We start from the raw sequence: 18,319 nt of genomic DNA on the forward strand, positions 1-18,319 counted from the left end.
GCCTACGCGCTTAGTAAAAGGGCCCCTTGGCTCATAGCATAAAATGGGACCTAAAATAGCACAAGTTAACACGTCTTAATGGTAGCCCAGTGGTTCCCAAACCTGGTCCTGAAGGCTGTCCATATCCAATCAGGTTTTCAGTATATCCACAAGGAATATTCAAGAGAGAGATTTGCATGCAGTGTAGGCAAATCTGTCTCATGAATATTCATTGTGGATATCCTGAAAACCTGATTGGCTTGTGTGCCTCCAGGACCAGCTTTGGGAACCACTTTGGTAGCCCATATTGATTGATAACCACACCCTTAGTGTTATGCCACTTTGGTATGCATTATTAATAAAGGGAAGAAAAAAACATTTTTACTGGTAGGAAGACAAGGTAGTGACTCAGTTAAGTCTCTTAAAATAGGGAGTACTGAATCCACGTTATCATCTACTATTAAAAAGAAAATACTAAGATGTTATTATAGAAAACACACTTTCTCTGGAACCCCAGTTAAATAATTTGGTTAAAAAAATCATTATTTCAGTTGAGACAGATCTTTAAAATTTTTAATGAATGTACTTTTAGATTTTTGACACAATCTTTAATACTGTCAATGCTTGATTATTGTAAATTTTTTTTTTTTTTTGGGGGGGGGGTTACTGTAAATTTATGATCAGAAGACTCCGAACTATTCAGAATACTGCTGTTCATATGACCTTTCTATTTCTAAATCTACTAGAGTAACTCCTTTTCTTTCCAAATTAAATTGGCTTTCTATAGAAGCCCGGATCTGGTTTAATTTTATTGTTTGCTTTTTAAACTTGGAAATGGTCAGGCTCCAAATTATATTATGAGATTATTACATATTTGAGCAAAATGCCTTTATATTCACTTTGCGACACCTCTTTTTTTTGCTTACCCTAATCTTAAAGGGATAATGTTTAAAACATTGTTTACCTCTTTCCCTGCAATCTACTGTGAATTATATTCATTTTGGACAGATTTGAAGACTTTTTTTTTCAGAAATATCTTTTGAATCATTATACTTAAGTACTGTAACAAAGTACAAGTAGTTCCTTACTACCCATCTCTGTTAATAAAAATTACCACATGAGCCTTAACTGCCACCCATTTTGTAGTCGGTAAAGACTTATGCGGTAATCCTACGCTAACCAGTTAGCATGCATAATGTAGCCATACTGATTAGCACAGGAACCCCTGGCACGTCCCTTCCGAAAAAAAATTGACATTTTTAGCATGTGGATTAGCATTTGCTACAATGGCACTTACCTCAGGATGCCGAGTGTGTCCCATAGTACACCATTTTAAGCTTTAGAAGCACACTAGCATCTAATGCAGCTTAGTAAAGGGACCCATGGAGGGGCATACTCGAAAGGGACACCTAAGTTTTGTTAAGGACGTCCTCGCAAAAGTCCTGATGAAGGGGCGGAGAAACCTGTATTATCGAAACAAGATGGACGGCCATCTTTCGTTTCGCTAATACGGTCAGGGATGTCCAATATCTTGAAATTTAGGTCATCTTTAGAGATGGTCATCCTAGACTTGGTCGTTTCTGATTTTCGGCGATAATGGAAACCAAGGACGACCATCTCAGAAACGACCAAATGCAAGCCTTTTGGTCATGGGAGGAGCCAGCATTTGTAGTGCACTGGTCCCCCTGACATGCCAGTACACCAACCGGGCACCCTAGGGGGCACTGCAGTGGACTTCATAAATTGCTCCAAGTACATAGCTCCCTTACCTTGTGTGCTGAGCCCCCAAAACCCTCCTCAAAACCTACTACCCACAACTGTACACCACTACCATAGCCCTTACAGGTGAAGGGGGGCACCTAGATGTGGGTACAGTGGGTTTGTGGTGGGTTTTGGAGGTAACAGGTAGGGAGGGGGATGGGCCTGGTCCCGCCTGCCTGAAGTGCACTGCACCCACTAAAACTGCTCCAGGTACCTGCATACTGCTTTGGTGGACCTATGACATCTGAGGCTGGCAAAAAATATTTTTAAGATGTTTTTTGAGGGCGGGAGGGGGTTAGTGACCACTAGGGGAGTAAGGGGAGGTCATCCCTGATTCTCTCCGTGGTCATCTGGTCAGTTCGGCCACCTTATGTGGCTTGGTCGTAAGAAAAACAGGACCAAGTAAAGTCATCCAAGGCTCGTCAGGGACGCCCTTTTATTTTCCATTATGGGTTGAGGACATCCATGTGTTAGGCACGCCCAAAGTCACGCCTTTGCTATGCCTCCGATATGCCCCCTTGAACTTTGGCCATCCGTGCGACAGAAAGCAGTTGGGGATGTCCAAAATCGGCTTTTGATTATACCGATTTGGACGACACTGGAGAAGGGACGCCCATCTTCCGATTTGTTTCGAAGGATGGGCGTCCTCCTCTTTCGAAATGAGCCTGATAGTGATGTAAGTTCGGCTGTTCTTACATCAACATAAAAGACAAGTCAATGCAGCTGAAATGGAAACAACTAGTGAAGTTCCTCTTCCATTGCTCGAAAACTGGGAAACTCAAGAGGCATTGAATACTAGGACTAGGGAAGTGAGAGTGGACAATATCTCATCTGGTTGTGTCTGGAACACCATTTCAGTCCAGGACAGCAGGCATTATGCCGGGCCATGTCCAGGCACTGACACTGAATATTCAGGTTTTTGTGATCAGCTATCCCTTAATCAGTTTAAGGGGCTCATTTTCAAACAGAAAACATCCCAAAATGACACAAAATGGCAGATGGTCTTTTTTTTGGTCCCAAAACGTCTAAATTGATATTTTCAAATCCATTTTTAAGATGGTTTTCTTTGCAGTTCATATGCTGTGCATCCAAATTACAAGGATGTTTTTTCTGTCATAATGGAACAAAGCAAAAACAGTTTGGTCTAGACCTGTTTCAATCATGACTAAATCACAGAAGGTGCCATAAATGACCACTGGAAGGATTAGGCAGGACCCCCCCCCCCCCTTACTCTCCCTGTGGTCACTGACCCCCTCCCATCCCCCAAAGATGTGAAAGAATCAGTACATATCAGCCTCTATGACAGCTTCAGATGTTATGGCCAGTCCTATTACAGCACCAAGTAGGTCCCTAGAGTAGTGCAGTGGTCGGTGCAGTGCACTATATAGAGAACGGAATCCAGGCCCATATCCCACTATGATACAATTGTGGTGGGAAGTGTGAACCCTCCAAAACCCACCAAAAACCTTCTGTACCCACCTATAGGTGAAACCTGTAAACATAAGGGCTATTGTATTGGTCTACAGTTGTGTACAGTGGGTTCTGGAGGACTCACCAAACAGAATAAGGGGGTAATGGAACTTTTATGTGAAGTCTATTGCACTGTCTCCTAGGGTGCTCTACTGCTTTGCTGGGATATCTATGTGGCCATTCCAATGGCTAGTTTTGTTTAATGGTCCAAAAAGATAGATGCAATGAGCCCAAAAACATCTAGCAAATGGCTATTTTTGAAGCAAAGGTTTGGATGTTTTTCTGGTTTGAAAATGGCCATGTTCGCTATTGGATTTTTGGATGTTTTCAGCAAAACGCTCAAAATCAGATTTACACATATTGAAAATGCCCCTCCATGGTGTTAGTAAAAGGGGCCTTATATTCTAGCATAATTCTCAGAATAACAATTCAGAAAAATAAAAATCAGGGTTGGGAAGTCAATCAACTAAACAAGACAGAAACTTCATTCATACTTCCCTTCTGGTGTTTGGGAGGTGGGGTTAGTGCTGGGCAAGACTTCTATGGTCTGTGCCATGAAAATGGCAGATACAAATCAAGGTAAGGTATACATAAGAAGTAGCACATATGAGTTTATCTTGTTGGGCAGACTAGATGGACCGTGCAGGGCCTTTTTCTGCCATCATCTACTATGTTTTATGTTACACTCCAAACTTCAATATACCTTAGGTGGAAGAACTGTTTTCAAGAAGAAAAGACCTCAGATAGCATTTTTAAAGTATCCAACAATATTTCTTGGCGCTTATTCATTTGCACTCATCAGTCTAAACAACCACTCCTCCCCTTTTGTGAAAAAAGCATGTGTACAAAATATTCAAAACACAAACTTCTGACAGTTCAAAAATCAATACAATAGACTATCACATAGCTAGGTCAGAGATTAGTATACAAACATAACTAAAAAGCAAAACACATCAATTAATATATGCCTCAGTTTAAAAATAAGAAATCTTTAAAAAATATTTCAGTTAATATCTCTCTCAGTTGAAAATGTACATTTTAAGTTGAATAGTAATTAAGATGCATTATGTCCCTAACATGCATTATTTGCCCCTTTAAGCATGTTAAAGGGTACTAACGTGCATTATATTACCTTAACGTGCAATAATGTGAGGTACCATACATTATATAGTAATGAGATGGAAAGAATGCAAATGAATACCATGGCTTATGGTTAAGCTGTGTTATTCCTGAAAAAATACTGCCCTTGGGCACTTCTTAAAGAGACCAGCATTTGCAATCAGGATCTGAAAGGCCCCTTCTATGCTATCCCTCTTTGAAGGCTCCTCCAATGCCAACCCTACCCAGAAGACCCCAGTTATAGTCCTCCTGCCCTGAAGACCCCTCACCAACTACACCCAAAGCACCCTCCCTTAGCCCCCCCTTGCCTCACTTTTATTAATCCTTGATGTCTAGTGGGTTTGAGGCAGGAGTCAGGCTAGGTTCAAAATGACACCAGCTACCCATAATGGTAGTATCCCAAGGTGCAAAGGTTTCTTCCATGTATGGTATATTTGAAGTTTGTACTATTAATTGTATATGAGGGTAGTTTCTGTGATTCTCAGAATCTATACAACTGACCTGAAGCAAGTTTTTTTTTTTTCTACGATATGTCTGTCATAGAAGGGCTGGACTGCAAGTGTCCTTGGAAGAATACAATTTTCTTCCCAGACTATCATCATAATTTTATCTTTCAGGTACAAATGGGTCATTTATAAAAGGGCTTTAAAAATTAACCAGGTGGATTACATTTTAGTGTCTGTTACTCCATATCAGCTCTTACTGTTCATTACAAAAAAACTGTGGGGTGAACACAATGTCTACTGTATAATGTAAAGCCAATTCACTAGAAAATCATCCACTGATCCAAACCCTTCAAAAATGGTATAAGTAGCTACAGAGGTGATCAAGAATGAAGAAAGGTGGAAGAAAGGACTTTACATTTCTTTTGTAAACTGCCTCCTTTGGTAAGTACTGTGTATTGTATGATTACATTATCTCATACTTCTACTGTAATTTTCCCTTGGTATTCCTCAAGATAAAAATGAAAGTGCACTTGTGGGAAGTGAGGTGAAATACAAAGGGCAGCTGCAGATTTGTTTGAAAGGATATTATGCAAATGTTTACCACTAAAAGCTGGGATTTTGGAAAACGATACAATAGATCCTTTTCTTTACTATCTACTAATGTATGGCTATAGTGTGATCTTGGTTTCAATAACAGGTCACCTAGGTAAGAAGTCCAGGTAGGTCACTATTTGGGGACTATTTTATAAAGATACCTAGGTGCCTAAATGCCATTATAAAGAAAAGGGGCATTAAAAAAAAAAAAAGAAAACATCTAGGTCCAAAAAAAAAAGTCCTGTTCATAATGTCCATAAAAATGGCCATCTCACAGCCATAATCAAACAGGAAAAACGTATAGACTTCCTGTTCAATTATGGCTGTGAGATGGATGTTTTTGCACTGAAAATGTCCACAATGAATAGCCATTTTCCAAAGTGAACAGGGGCATGAATGTCTGTCCAGTATTGGTTCCCAAGCCTGGTCCTGGAGGCACCCCATCCAGTCAGGTTTTCAGGATACCCACAATGAATATTCATGAGAGAGATTTGCATATACTACCTCTACTGCATGCAAACCTCTCTCATGAATATTCAATGTGGGTATCCTGAAAGCCTAACTGGGTGGACTGCCTCCAGGATCAATTTTGAGAACCACTGACGGAGAGAAATTTAACCTGTACAATCCTAAACAAAGGCATAGAGAAAAGTAACATGCATGCTTTGTACAGAGTGGCAGGTATGCAGGAGCATCGCAAGTGCTAAATGTGATCTGTGAGACTCGCCCCCAACTGATGTAGTGCACTCCTGCCCCACTCACTTTGGTGACATTAGTGCAAGGGAAGCCGATGGACTGCTTCCCTTGTGCCCTGTGTGGCCACATCAGCCGCACATAGCTTGCTATGGCCCTGCAGGTATAACTAACCATCTTGCTGGGCAGACCAGATGAACCATGCAAGTCTTTATCTGCCTTCTGTTACTATGTTATTTTATTTAATGTGCATATATATATACCTTCCACCATTTTCTATATAGGTCACCCAAATTTGAATGCGGATCTCAGCTGCACAGCACAAACTAATTAGTCAATTGGGTGCTAACCATTATTGTGGTTAATTGGATTTAAGTGGTACCAATTTGGATTTGCATATGCAGTAGCCCTAGTCACTATTCTATAACATCTGCACCTAAATTTTATAGCATGCAACTCAAAAAGGGATGTGGCCATGGGAGAGGACATGGATGAGTCAGGGGTGTTTGGAAATTAGGTGCAAGGATATAGAATACTTGGATTTGCGGGCCCAATTGCCATCAGTTAGGCGGGAGGATGTACACCAGGTTTCAGCACACATAGGTCTTTGAGGGAAGGGGTCTTTTACAAAGTATTAGTAAGCCCAATGCGGCCTTACTGAATGCTAAATTGGGACTACCACTGGCACAAGGCAGCCACTGGTGGTAGTTCCACCCGAGCATGCTCCATTTCCGGGGTAAAAATGAAAATCCCCAGAAATGGCTTGCATGGTGGTAACTCAGCGGTAATTGGGCATCACCGCATGCTGCCTGGTTACCACATGATTACCGTGGGAGCCCTTATCACCATCTCAATAGGTGGCAGTAAGGGCTCACACCACAGGGCTATGCGGTAAGAGTTCTCATACTGCATGGCCATGTTTGTCTGGGGGCTTTTTACATGCTGCAGTAAAAGGGCCCTGGCATGCAGGAAAAATGCTAGCGCAGGGGCCTTTTCCCACAGCTTGGTGAAAGGACTCCTGAGTGTGAGAATCTGCTCTAATTGCTATTCTATAAAGGTTGCTTAGCACTAAGTGACTTTTATAGAATTGGTGCATACCTTAGGATTCTATATATGACACCTTAATTTCCGTGCAGAAATTGAAGCGTATTCTATAACAATGCACTTAACTTAATTGGTTTACTAGCTAATCAGCACTACTAATTGGATGTTAAGCAATTATCAGCACTAATCAACATTAATATTTATGCACACAACTTGCTAAGCAAATTCTGTAACATGGGGCACCTAAATTCTAAGTCACATAGTTGAAAAGAGGGCATGGCCAAGGATAGGGCGTGGCTGATTCTAAAATCTATCCACATTGCTAAAGAATACATCTGCTCTTCGACTAATCTAGGTGTTGGGATTTACGTCAAGTAAAACATTTGGTTGTGTGGCGAGGCGCTCGGCATTATTCTATATACCATGTGGAATTGAAGCCTATTCTATAAAATGTAGGGGTACTTGTACAGAATATGCCTAGGCATAGTTTTTTTTTCTGCACGGAAATTTCAGGCACCACATATAGAATCTAGTCCTTTGTGTGGATCTTAACGGTGTTCTAACTTTAGGTGCCATTTACTGAATCCAGATCTTTGTGGCTCTACTGTACTCTGCTCAAGCACGTATCCTCAGACTGCATAAAATTATGCCCAAACATGGTCCACACCTACTTTATATGCATGCACCCTTGGGGGTAATTTCATAGGAGCCCTTTTCTGCAGGTGGAAAAAAGTGCATACATTACAGTAAACTGGCTCCATAGATAAGAAACTTCTACACTACCTATGGAATCAGTTGAAATCATTGCACTAGTATTACTAGGATCAATAACAAATGTCTGTTGTAAAAATAAAAAAAATACAAAAATAAACCTCTTTTAAAAAACAGATATGATTTCCAAAATCACAGCTTCCTATGGTGAGTGATTACAAGGTTTATTCACAAGAGCATTTTTAATAAGAGAAAAATAAGCCCCCGTCATGATTTTAAGTGACAGCATCCAGATAAAATCAACATACTTTAAATATTCTCAGTTGAAGATCTTTGGTTCAGGATTTGTCAGATTCTAGCATTCACTTGATTTACATAATTTATTGACTTTTTTTTTAAGAAACTCACTTAAGGCATTATATCAAGAATAAGTCAAACATAAGCTGTAGACAATTATAGCATAAATATATTAAATAGCAGTACACATTATGGCATAGTAGGCTGCTTACAATGTCAATACAACACACACAAAGCATCATAATAGACAGCACAGAGTGTAAACAGAGGTTGACAAATAGACAAATAAGACAGAGTAACAGGAGTTAGACAGAAATAAGGGTGACTAACTTAAGGAAAAATATATAGAAAAGGTGCAGGAACAGATTTCAGCTAGTGTAGGAGTGGATAAGCCGTCCTGATACACAGCATGTGCAGTGAGCATTATGTAGAACTTTCAACTGAATAGCATACTTACGGCATCCCTTGAGTATCTTTAAGGTTGTAATGTTTCTAGTGAATTAATCAAAATGTCTTAGTTCAAAAAGACAAATAGAAAGAAAACATAAAAAAAGCATAAAGTGAATTTGGACATTTTTCTCCAAAAACATCCAAATTGCGATTTTTGAAACTTAAAACTTGAGATGTTTTTCTCTGCAGCGCATCCAAATCACAAGTGGGCATGTTTAGGTGGGATTTGAGTGTTCCCAGTACTTGGACTTTTTTTTTTAAGATATAATGGAACAAAGTCAAATGTCCAGGGATAAAAGACATTTTGGTCTAGACCTTTTCAATCACGCCTAAGTCAGAAAAAGGTGTCTTAAATGACAAGATGACCACTGGAGGGATCAAGGCATGACTTCCTCTTACTCCCTCAGTGATCACTGGCTCCTTTCCTCCCACAAAGATGGGAAACAGTACATACCAGCCTCTACAACAACTTCAAATGTTATGGCCAGTCCTATTAGAAAGTAAGCAGGTCCTGGGGTAGCCTAATGGTCAGTGCTCTGTCCTTGAAGAGATACGGACTCCAAAACATGAACACAATAATCCAGTACTCACAGATGATTTGTACAGGGGTATAAACATCTCCTTTCTTCAGCTGGTTATGACTCTCTGCAACCTATCATTCTTCCGTCCACATCTACCACATTGTCACATTCACCACCTTGACATTCTTGACATTGTTACCTCAAGGTCTCTCTCCAGATCTGTGCAGGTCAGTCTCTCACCCCCTACTACTGGTTGTATTTCTACACCCCAAGTGCATGACTTTGCACTTCTTCGCATTAAATTTTAACTGCCAAATATTTGACCATTCTTCTAATTTTGCAGATCTCATCTCATGTTGTCCACTCCATCCAGGGAGTTCACGCTGTTGCAAATCTTGGTGTCAGTCACAAAAAGGCAATCTTTTCAATCTAACTCTTCAGCAATGTTGCTCACAAATATGTTGAATAGAATCAGCCCATTGCTGACATCTGAGGGCCTCCACTATTTACCTATCCTCTGAGTAAACTCCATTTACCACCACCCTCTGCCATGTGTCAGTCTACTAATACCCAATCCAGTTCACCACTTTATGTCCTAACTTTAGCCCACTGAGTTTATTTATGAGCAGTGTGAACAGCATATAGACATTGACAGCATATTAATATAGGCTACAGCCAAGGAACTGAATGAAAAGTGTAAGTGGGGCTAGAAATACATTGAAGCAACAAAATGACAGTTAGACCCAATGTATTTTGATAAATTTGCAAACTGAGATGTTTTTCTTGGTAAAAAGTTATAAAACAGAACAGCTATTTCTGAGTAGACCCATAATTTCCACAGAAAATAAACACAGGAAATGAGCTCAAAGCATATTTAGCAAAATGGTTCCTGTAAAACACTGTCCACAGAAGAAACATTGAATTAACAAGTGCAACTATAAAAATGATTTACCAAATTATTGTAATTCAAAAGGCACAGCACTGCAAATGTTATGCTGCAGTTTTCATTAAGAAGATGTGTAATGACTCTCTAACCACAATTCGGCAACTGCTGAAAAATACAGCTCATGAGAAAGTAGTTTGATCATGCAGGATCATAACAGCCAACAAAGTATGGGACCCTTTTACGAAGTGGCGGTAGCCCAACACAGGCTTACCGCTCACTAAAAGGGAAGTACCGCTGGGCTACCGCAGCAGCCTGGCGGTAGTTCCCTCCCCCCAGTGCACACCATTTCTGGCGCTGAAAAAATATTTCAATTGTTGTAGCGCCAGTGTGTACCTGGAGGTAATCCAGTTATCACCAGGTTAGTGTGGGAGCACCATCTCAATGGTTGCTGGTAAGTGCTCCCCTCCCCCCCCCCCCCCCAAAAAAAAAAATAAAAATGGCTGCATGGCAAGTGCTTCGCTTGACACATGGCCATTTTATGAAAAAAAAACAAAGACCTGCCTTTTACCCACCCCTCAGTGCATATCAAAAACACATGCCAATACCAGCACAAGCCCCCTTTTGCTGCAGCTTCATAAATGACCCTAATGTACAAAGTGGGGACAGAAAAATGGAGTAGTTTTTCAGCAAAAATGACTAAGTAGAAATACTAAAACAACACATTTTATAACATTCAAACTTCCATTTAAAAAAAAAGTAGATTTTGAAATGTTAATCTGTAGCATTTTTCTCATGTTTTAAAAAAGGTATTTTGTGCAACGCTGAAAAAGAGATACTCGAAACATAGGACACTATGGTCATTTTTAGAAGCTCTATTCTTGTTTTGGACATCTGAAAATGAGCATTTAGATGTCCAAATCCCAATTTACAAATGCAGGATATGGACGTCTAACACTGCAGTATGCCCATATGGCAAGGGGACGTGGTCTGGTGGGCATGTTCTGGGTGGGAATAGAAAGAGCCCAAAATATGGATGTCCAATTCTGATCATAGAAGAGGAAGGGACGTCGAAGTCTAAAAAGATGGATGTTGTTATTTAAACCTGGTACTTATGTCCAGGTTCCAGAATATAAAAGGTCTCGGAAAGGTGCGTTGATTGAGCGGCTGGCCACTGAAGGGCTTAAGGCTAAACATCTCCTTAATCCCCCAGTAACTGCTGGCCAAGAATGTGAAATCGGCAAGAGATACTAGGTTCTATGACAGCTTCAGGTATCATGGACATTCTTAACAGAACTGTATGCGGATTTGAGGAATAGCCTAATGGTTAGTCTGGTGGACTGAGAATCAAGAGACCCAGGATCAAATGCAACTTCAGCTATTTTTTTTTTTTTGTTATTGTGAGCCCTCCATTGACAGAAAAATGCCTATTGTACCTGTATAGGACATCTGCAAGTCTGAAGACTATTGAAACGATGTACATTCAGGTACAGTAGATATTTTTCAATTCCTGGAGGGCTCACAATTAAAACAAAAATCACAAACACCTAAAGTGGGATTTGAACTTGGGTCCCCAGATGCGCAACCCACTACTCTAAACCAACACGGAAGAACCACACTCCACAATCGAGCACCAAACAGACCACACAGTGGTGATAATGAAAAGAGCAAACAATCAAACATATAAACGGCGAGTGACCGTACTCACTCACAAATGCGCAGTAGAGACTTCCCTCTCTGCCCCGCCCCCGCTTCAATACGTGATGATGGGCGGACAGAGAGGGAAGTCCTCTACTGGCATGCTGCAGACGTCGGAACCGCTCCCCCCTCCCCTGGAGTCGCCGCCAGCCCCTCCATCTGGCCGGAGCACTGTGAACTTACATCAGCACGCAGCAGCAGGCACATCAGCAAAGCTGCCGTCGGGCTTCCTTCTCTGCCTTTGTCCCGCCCTCGCTGACGTTACTTCACATGAGGGCGGGACACAGGCAGAGAAGGAAGCCCGCCTGACGGCAGCTTTGCTGATGTGTCTGCTGCTGCGTACTGATGTGAGTTTACAGTGCTGCTCCGGCCGTGTGGAGGGGCGGCGGCAGCGACTCCGGGGGGGGGGGGGGGGGGCTCGGAAACCCCCCCATTCCAAAAGTAGCCCGTTTTCACGGGCTCAACGGCTAGTGTTTTAATAGCTTCATATGACTGGACACGGCTGTGTTTGGCTTAAATGGCCTGTATCAGGAGTCTAAAAATGTGAACAGAAATATCATAACATCATAAACACATATCAAAATATCCAATAAAATTCCAGAATATAATAATATTATAATTATACAATATTAAGGGGTCCTTTTACTAAGCCATGTTAAAAAATGGTCCCGTGGTAGTATTGTCATGTGAACCTGCCACGCACTAGGCCTTTTTACTGCAGTGGAAAAGGCCTTTTTAAAATGGAGTATTCAATGGCTGTGTGCTAATATTAAAATTAGTGTGCAGCCATTGCTGCCTGATCTGTTAGTAGCGCTAACCTGGTGGTACATAAAAACATAAGAGTAGCCCTACTGGGTCAGACCATGGTCCATTTAGCCCAGTATCCTGTTTTCCAAACAGTGGCCAAGCCAGGTCACAAGTACCTGGCAGAAACCCAAATTGTGGCAACTACAAATCCCAGGGCAAACAGTTGCTTCCCATGTCTGTCTCAACAGCTGATTATGGACTTTTCCTTCAGGAATTTGTCCAAACACTTTTAAAACCCAGACACACTTAACGTTGATACCACATCCTCCGGCAAAGAGTTCCAGAGCTTAACTATTCGTTGAGTACAAAAATATTTACTCCTGTTTTAAAAGTATTTCCAGTAACTTCCTCGAGTATCCCCTAGTCTTCGTAATTTTGGAACGAGTAAAAAAACTGATTTACTTCTACTCGATCTACAACCACTCAGGATTTTGTAGACCTCATCATATCTCGCCTCATCCGTCTCTTTTCCAAGCTGAAGAGCCCTAACCTCTTTAGCCTTTCCTCATAGGACAGGAGTTCCATCGCCTTTATCATTTTGGTCGCTCTTCTTTGAACCTTTTCTAATGCCACTATATCTATCTAATAATATATATAATCGGGCAGTGTGCTACAATGTGGCTGTACTTCTGATTACTGCCTGGAATGCCCCCATGGTAGAAAACAAAAAATTATTTTCTAGCTTGCCAAACAGCGCACTCCAAAATCAATACTACTGCCCAGTGGTAGTGCTGTTTTGGTGTGCATTACCCACGCAGTAGCCCTACAGTGCCTTTGTAAGAAGGCCCCTAAATGATAGATTATTTTAAAAATTATTGTTAATTGAAACAATGAAGAAATGTTAAAATCAAATGAAAATCAAACAAACATAAACCATACTGGTCAATAGGACCCACATATGAATAGCCATAAAATGTTAAGAAAAGAAGGGTACCCCTCTGCTATGCATGGATGTCTGTGTGTCCATTTTAAAAGCGTGACATTCCTATGCTACCATACAGACATCCATGTCCCTCATTTTACCCAGTTCATATTTTGGACATTCAGTTTGTAAAATGGATGTTCATGCTGGACATTTCCAGTATAAGGATGTCCATCTCACGTGTATTTTGCAACAGGCTGTATCCTGGTCTAAAATACATGTCAGATGGACATCCATTTGTGACATTCTGACTTGGATGTCCACATTCTGAGTTGGACATCTTTTCTAAAATGGCACTCCATGCAATAAAATTCTGGCTTCCTGTCATGCGAAAATATCATCCCATCTGCGATACTCATTTGACATGAAAAAGAAAAGCCTCAATAACACGGGAGTACTTCTAATAGGTTAACTCTTAAAAGGCTATTAATTTGCTGTTAGTGTATAATCACTATTCAATCAGTGCAGGTTATATCAAAACTAAGCTTGGTCAATTTAAACATGAAGATATTACAAAATGGAAGGGGAAAAAGAAAGACATCAGAAGCTCAGAGATTGTACTGCTTTCAACTCGCTGGACTAGTGGCAGTAGTAAAGGTATTTTATTTTATTCATATATTTTGTGGTACTATCGACTTCCAGAGCATTGCTAATATAGATGTAATCAGAGACCACTTCCTCCACCAGCCCATTCAAGTTAAGCATGATATTTTTGTGACCTAACTTGAATGGATCACCCATAACTTCTACCCATATATGCATATCATTTGTACATATAATTGTTGATATGCTCCATAACTGTTTTCTGTTGTATAAGGTTTTGAATAACATCATCTGGGCATCCAGATACCATTTACAGAACAGAGCACAGGCTTGAATTTACATTTCGACATTTAGGCTGAGCACTTACACCTGGTCTATGACAGCTGTAAAAGCGCATGCCTAAATGTTGCACTTTAGCATGTAACTTAAGCATTTTGTAAGTTATGAGTGTAAGTGTAGAACAGTATTTCCCCAAGTCAGTCCTGGAGTACCCCCCCCACTTCCCAGTCAGGTTTTCAGGATATACACAATGAATATATTGCATTCACTGCCTCCTTAGTATACAAATCTCTCATAAATATTCACTTTGGATATCCTGAAAATCTGCCTGGCTGGGGTGCCTCCAGGACCAGGTTTGGGAACCACTGGGTTGGATAACTAAGGAGTAACCTAGTGCACTGGTTCCTAAACCTGGTCCGGGAGGCACTCCAGCCAGTCAGGTTTTCAGGTTATCCACAATAAATATTCATGAGATAGATTTATATGCACTGTCTCCACTGCATGCAACTCTCTCATGAATATTCATTATGGATATCATGTAAAGCTAACTGGCTGGGGTGCCTCCAGGACCAGGTTTGGGAACCATTGACCTAGTGGTTACAACAGTGTGCTAAGCACCGGGGAGGCCAAGGTTCAAATCCTGCTGCTGTTCCTTGTGATTTTGGCAAGTCATTTAACCCTCCATTGCCTCTGTATGAAATTAGATTATAATTAATTTAGTCTAATAATAATAAACATAAAAGGTATCACCTTATTTACCTGTTTTGTTTATTTTGGGGCCGGGAAATGCTTTGTGTGACTGATGTACCTAACCTTGAGAAGCTACTACTACAACAAGCTAAACCCAAATAATGTTATCCCCAATTGAAACATCCATCCTCAGCACGTAGCTGCTTCACATCACAGACTGCCTTTAACTTTCAATAAACCATCAGATCCATCCAGTCATAATCCAAGTTAACCATCACCTTAAAAAGGTTAATATTCTGATATTTACCAATCAGGTAATCATTGGTAAATGCCACATAATTAAAATATCACATGCTGTTCAGATGTTTGTATTTGGTAATCTTTGTGACGGTAATTGCAGAAGAATGTTATGGATGGCTTCACTCAGTTCTATTGTACTTTTTGTTGTCTGACCTAAGAAACTGGCAAGTTGCACTCCAGGTTTAATTCAATCTTTGTTTAATGATACTTGTATTCAAGACATTTTTTCCACATCTGCTGCAGCAGATAATTACCATGCTCTCCTGTCCTCATTAGGTTGTTCTTAAATGTAAAACAGAAGACAAAAATACTTATCAGCATTGTTAATACCACAAGGTTATCATGAAGGGCTTTGATGGCATTTTGCTCTGTTTACACAGATTGCATGCATGAACGGCATTTAATTTTTATTGTTGAACTTGAGCATGGTTCCTTATTGAAATCTGGTATCAATGAAGTCCACAATGTGGCCATTCCCTCTTCTTTAATATCTTTGCCTACACAATCTAGCCTCAGGCCCCAAAAGTCATTTTAAAAACCTACTACAGTTAGTCCCACGGTACCAGCAAGTCTATTTAACAGAGTAATTTACTCAGTGGCATTCCTTGCCTGGATGGCACCCGGGGCGGAGCGCCGATGCGCCCCCCCCCCCCCCCCACTAAATTACACCATTCCCCCCCCTCCGGCGAAATGACACCCCCCCCGGGTGCACGCCGCTGGGGGGGGGGGTGCCACGGCGCGCGCCTGCTCCAAGTTCGCTAAACTTCTTTGCTCGTTCGCTACAGCTCCCTCTACCCCGGAACAGGAAGTAACCTGTTCCGGGGCAGAGGGAGCTGCAGTGAACGAGCAAAGAAGTTTAGCGAACTCTGAGCAGGCGCGCGCCGCGGCACCCCCCAGCGGCGTCCCCCCTTGGTACGCCACTGAGTTTACTAAAGAAAATGCTACTAACATATAAGTGGTATCTGTTACCAAAGGAGGTATTATAGGGAAACACAGTGCTAGTAAATCATAGTGTATGCACGTTTTTATTTCAAAATAATTGTTATATCAAGGAGAAGAGATCCTGAATGATAGGAATCTATGTGCTCATCTATTTAAGTACAAGGGGGACCAGAAAGGAAAATTTAGATTGTGCAGCTTAGACGAACTAGTTGGGCTTTATCAGCCATTATTTGCAATGTTATGGTTTTTTTGAAACCTTTTTTTAAATAATATTTAACAATATATAGACAGAAAATACATTTCATGCATCACAGAGGAAAAGTGTTTTACACATAATACAAAAAACTGACATTCATAGTAACAGATGGAGATAAAGACCAGCATGGTCCATCTAGTCTGCCCAGCAAGGTGGCTAAAGTTGTGCCTGCCACTCTAGGGTATTAGAGATAATTTAATTTACTTCTTGATATACTGTTTTTCAGGCTGTGTAAGACAACTTAGCAGTTTACAGCATAATACACAAAGATAATTACATAGTAACATAGTAGATGACGGCAGAAAAAGACCTGCACGCTCCATCTAGTCTACCCAACAAGATAAACTCATATGTGCTACTTCTTATGTATGTATACCTTACCTCGATTTGTATCTGCCATTTTCATGGCACAGACCGTAGAAGTCTTGCCCAGCACTAGCCCCACCTCCCAAACACCAAAAGGGAAGTAGGTAGAGTTGATGAGAGAGAAAAGGAGGACAATTAAGGTTGCCACTTTGAGCTGGTTCCAAAGGGAAGTTTAAAATGAGAGGTTTTGAGAACTAAGATTAACTGAGATCTGATCCTTCATATCAAGTGTATAAAAAAGTGAATTTTGGTGGAGCATGTGGAGACACCGTGGAAAGCTGACAGACAGAAGAAGGAAGCAGGCATGAATATAAATATAAGCCACGTTGAGTCAGACTAAGATCCATTAAGCTCTGCATTCTGTCTCTGAAAGTGGCCAATCTAGGTCACAAGTATCTGGCAGATCCCAGAAAATAGATCTGTTTTTCACAGTTCATTTCCAGGGAGAAACAATGCCTCTTCTAAGTTTACCTAGCTAACAACTGATTATGGACTTTTGCTCCAGAACTTGTCCAAACCTCATTTAAACTCTGCTATGCTGGTTGCCTTGACCACATCTCTGGCTACAGATTCCATAGAAAATTATTGGGTCCGTTTACTAAGCTTCACTATAAGGGGGCCTGCACTAGTATCAGTGTGTTTTTTTGACGCACGCTGAGGACTCCTTTTAATGCAATGGGTAAAAGGATATCTTTTTTTTCTGGAAAAGAAATGGCAGTGCGATAAGTGAACCACTTGCCGCATGGCCATTTTGGGGGAGCCCATTAAGGACAGTGCAGTATCTGTAATGAAACTGTAAACTGCTTAGGTCTAGGAGGTATATAAACACTTAAATAAGTAAAAATAAATACTTGTTAGGGTCTATAATTGTCTTCCTCTCAAGACAAAGTATTTGCAACTCCTACAGTCTACAACTGTAAAACCGCTGTACAGTGCACACAAATACAGTCATGTCTCTCCATTGCTACAAAAAGAATACTGGCTCCCAATCACAGCACAAATCAAAATTTAAGATATTGATATTAGCTTATAAAACATACTTCATCCAGGCTCCTTTGAAACTTGCTCACTTCTCCAAATGTATAACCCTAATCTCCCCCTGATACTTTCCCTAAACATACTCGCAGATCTTCTCAAATTGGTTTACTTACCCTTTGTCTTTGAGAAGTGAGCATTCACAATATAGCATTCCCCCTCCCCCCAAATATACAATAGATGTACACCGAGCCAAAGACCCTCATATCTGGGCCAAAAATACCATTTTCTAGTGTTCATAGTAACACTCATATTTACATACTGGCCAGTACAGATATTGCTTAGAATTTGAGAACTCCGAACACAATCCACAGTGAGCGCCTCAGGCACCAGGCCAGCCTCTATGTAAAAATCCATAAATGATGTGGCCATTAGGAACAAGAATGAAACATTATAAAATAAAGCTGTTTCAAATGCGCATTACAATTTAATAACTTGGTTTGCACAGAAAGCACTTCAGCCAAAATCATAGTCAGCTGTGTGTTTCTCTGTGTAATTCAAATTACATACACT

At 40.8% G+C, this 18,319-nt stretch overlaps 1 long non-coding RNA gene across 1 annotated transcript; it reads left to right on the top strand.

The window, feature by feature from the left end:
* The first annotated feature begins 1,029 nt into the window (after positions 1 to 1,029).
* LOC115470828 lies at positions 1,030 to 18,299 on the top strand. The gene is made up of 3 exons (XR_003942243.1): positions 1,030 to 1,041; positions 3,097 to 3,098; positions 17,013 to 18,299. It is a non-coding gene; the product is annotated as an uncharacterized LOC115470828 (long non-coding RNA).
* The last annotated feature ends 20 nt before the right edge of the window (positions 18,300 to 18,319 follow it).

Source organism: Microcaecilia unicolor, chromosome 5 (assembly GCF_901765095.1).
Source record: "Microcaecilia unicolor chromosome 5, aMicUni1.1, whole genome shotgun sequence".
NCBI classification, from domain to species: Eukaryota; Metazoa; Chordata; class Amphibia; order Gymnophiona; family Siphonopidae; genus Microcaecilia; species Microcaecilia unicolor.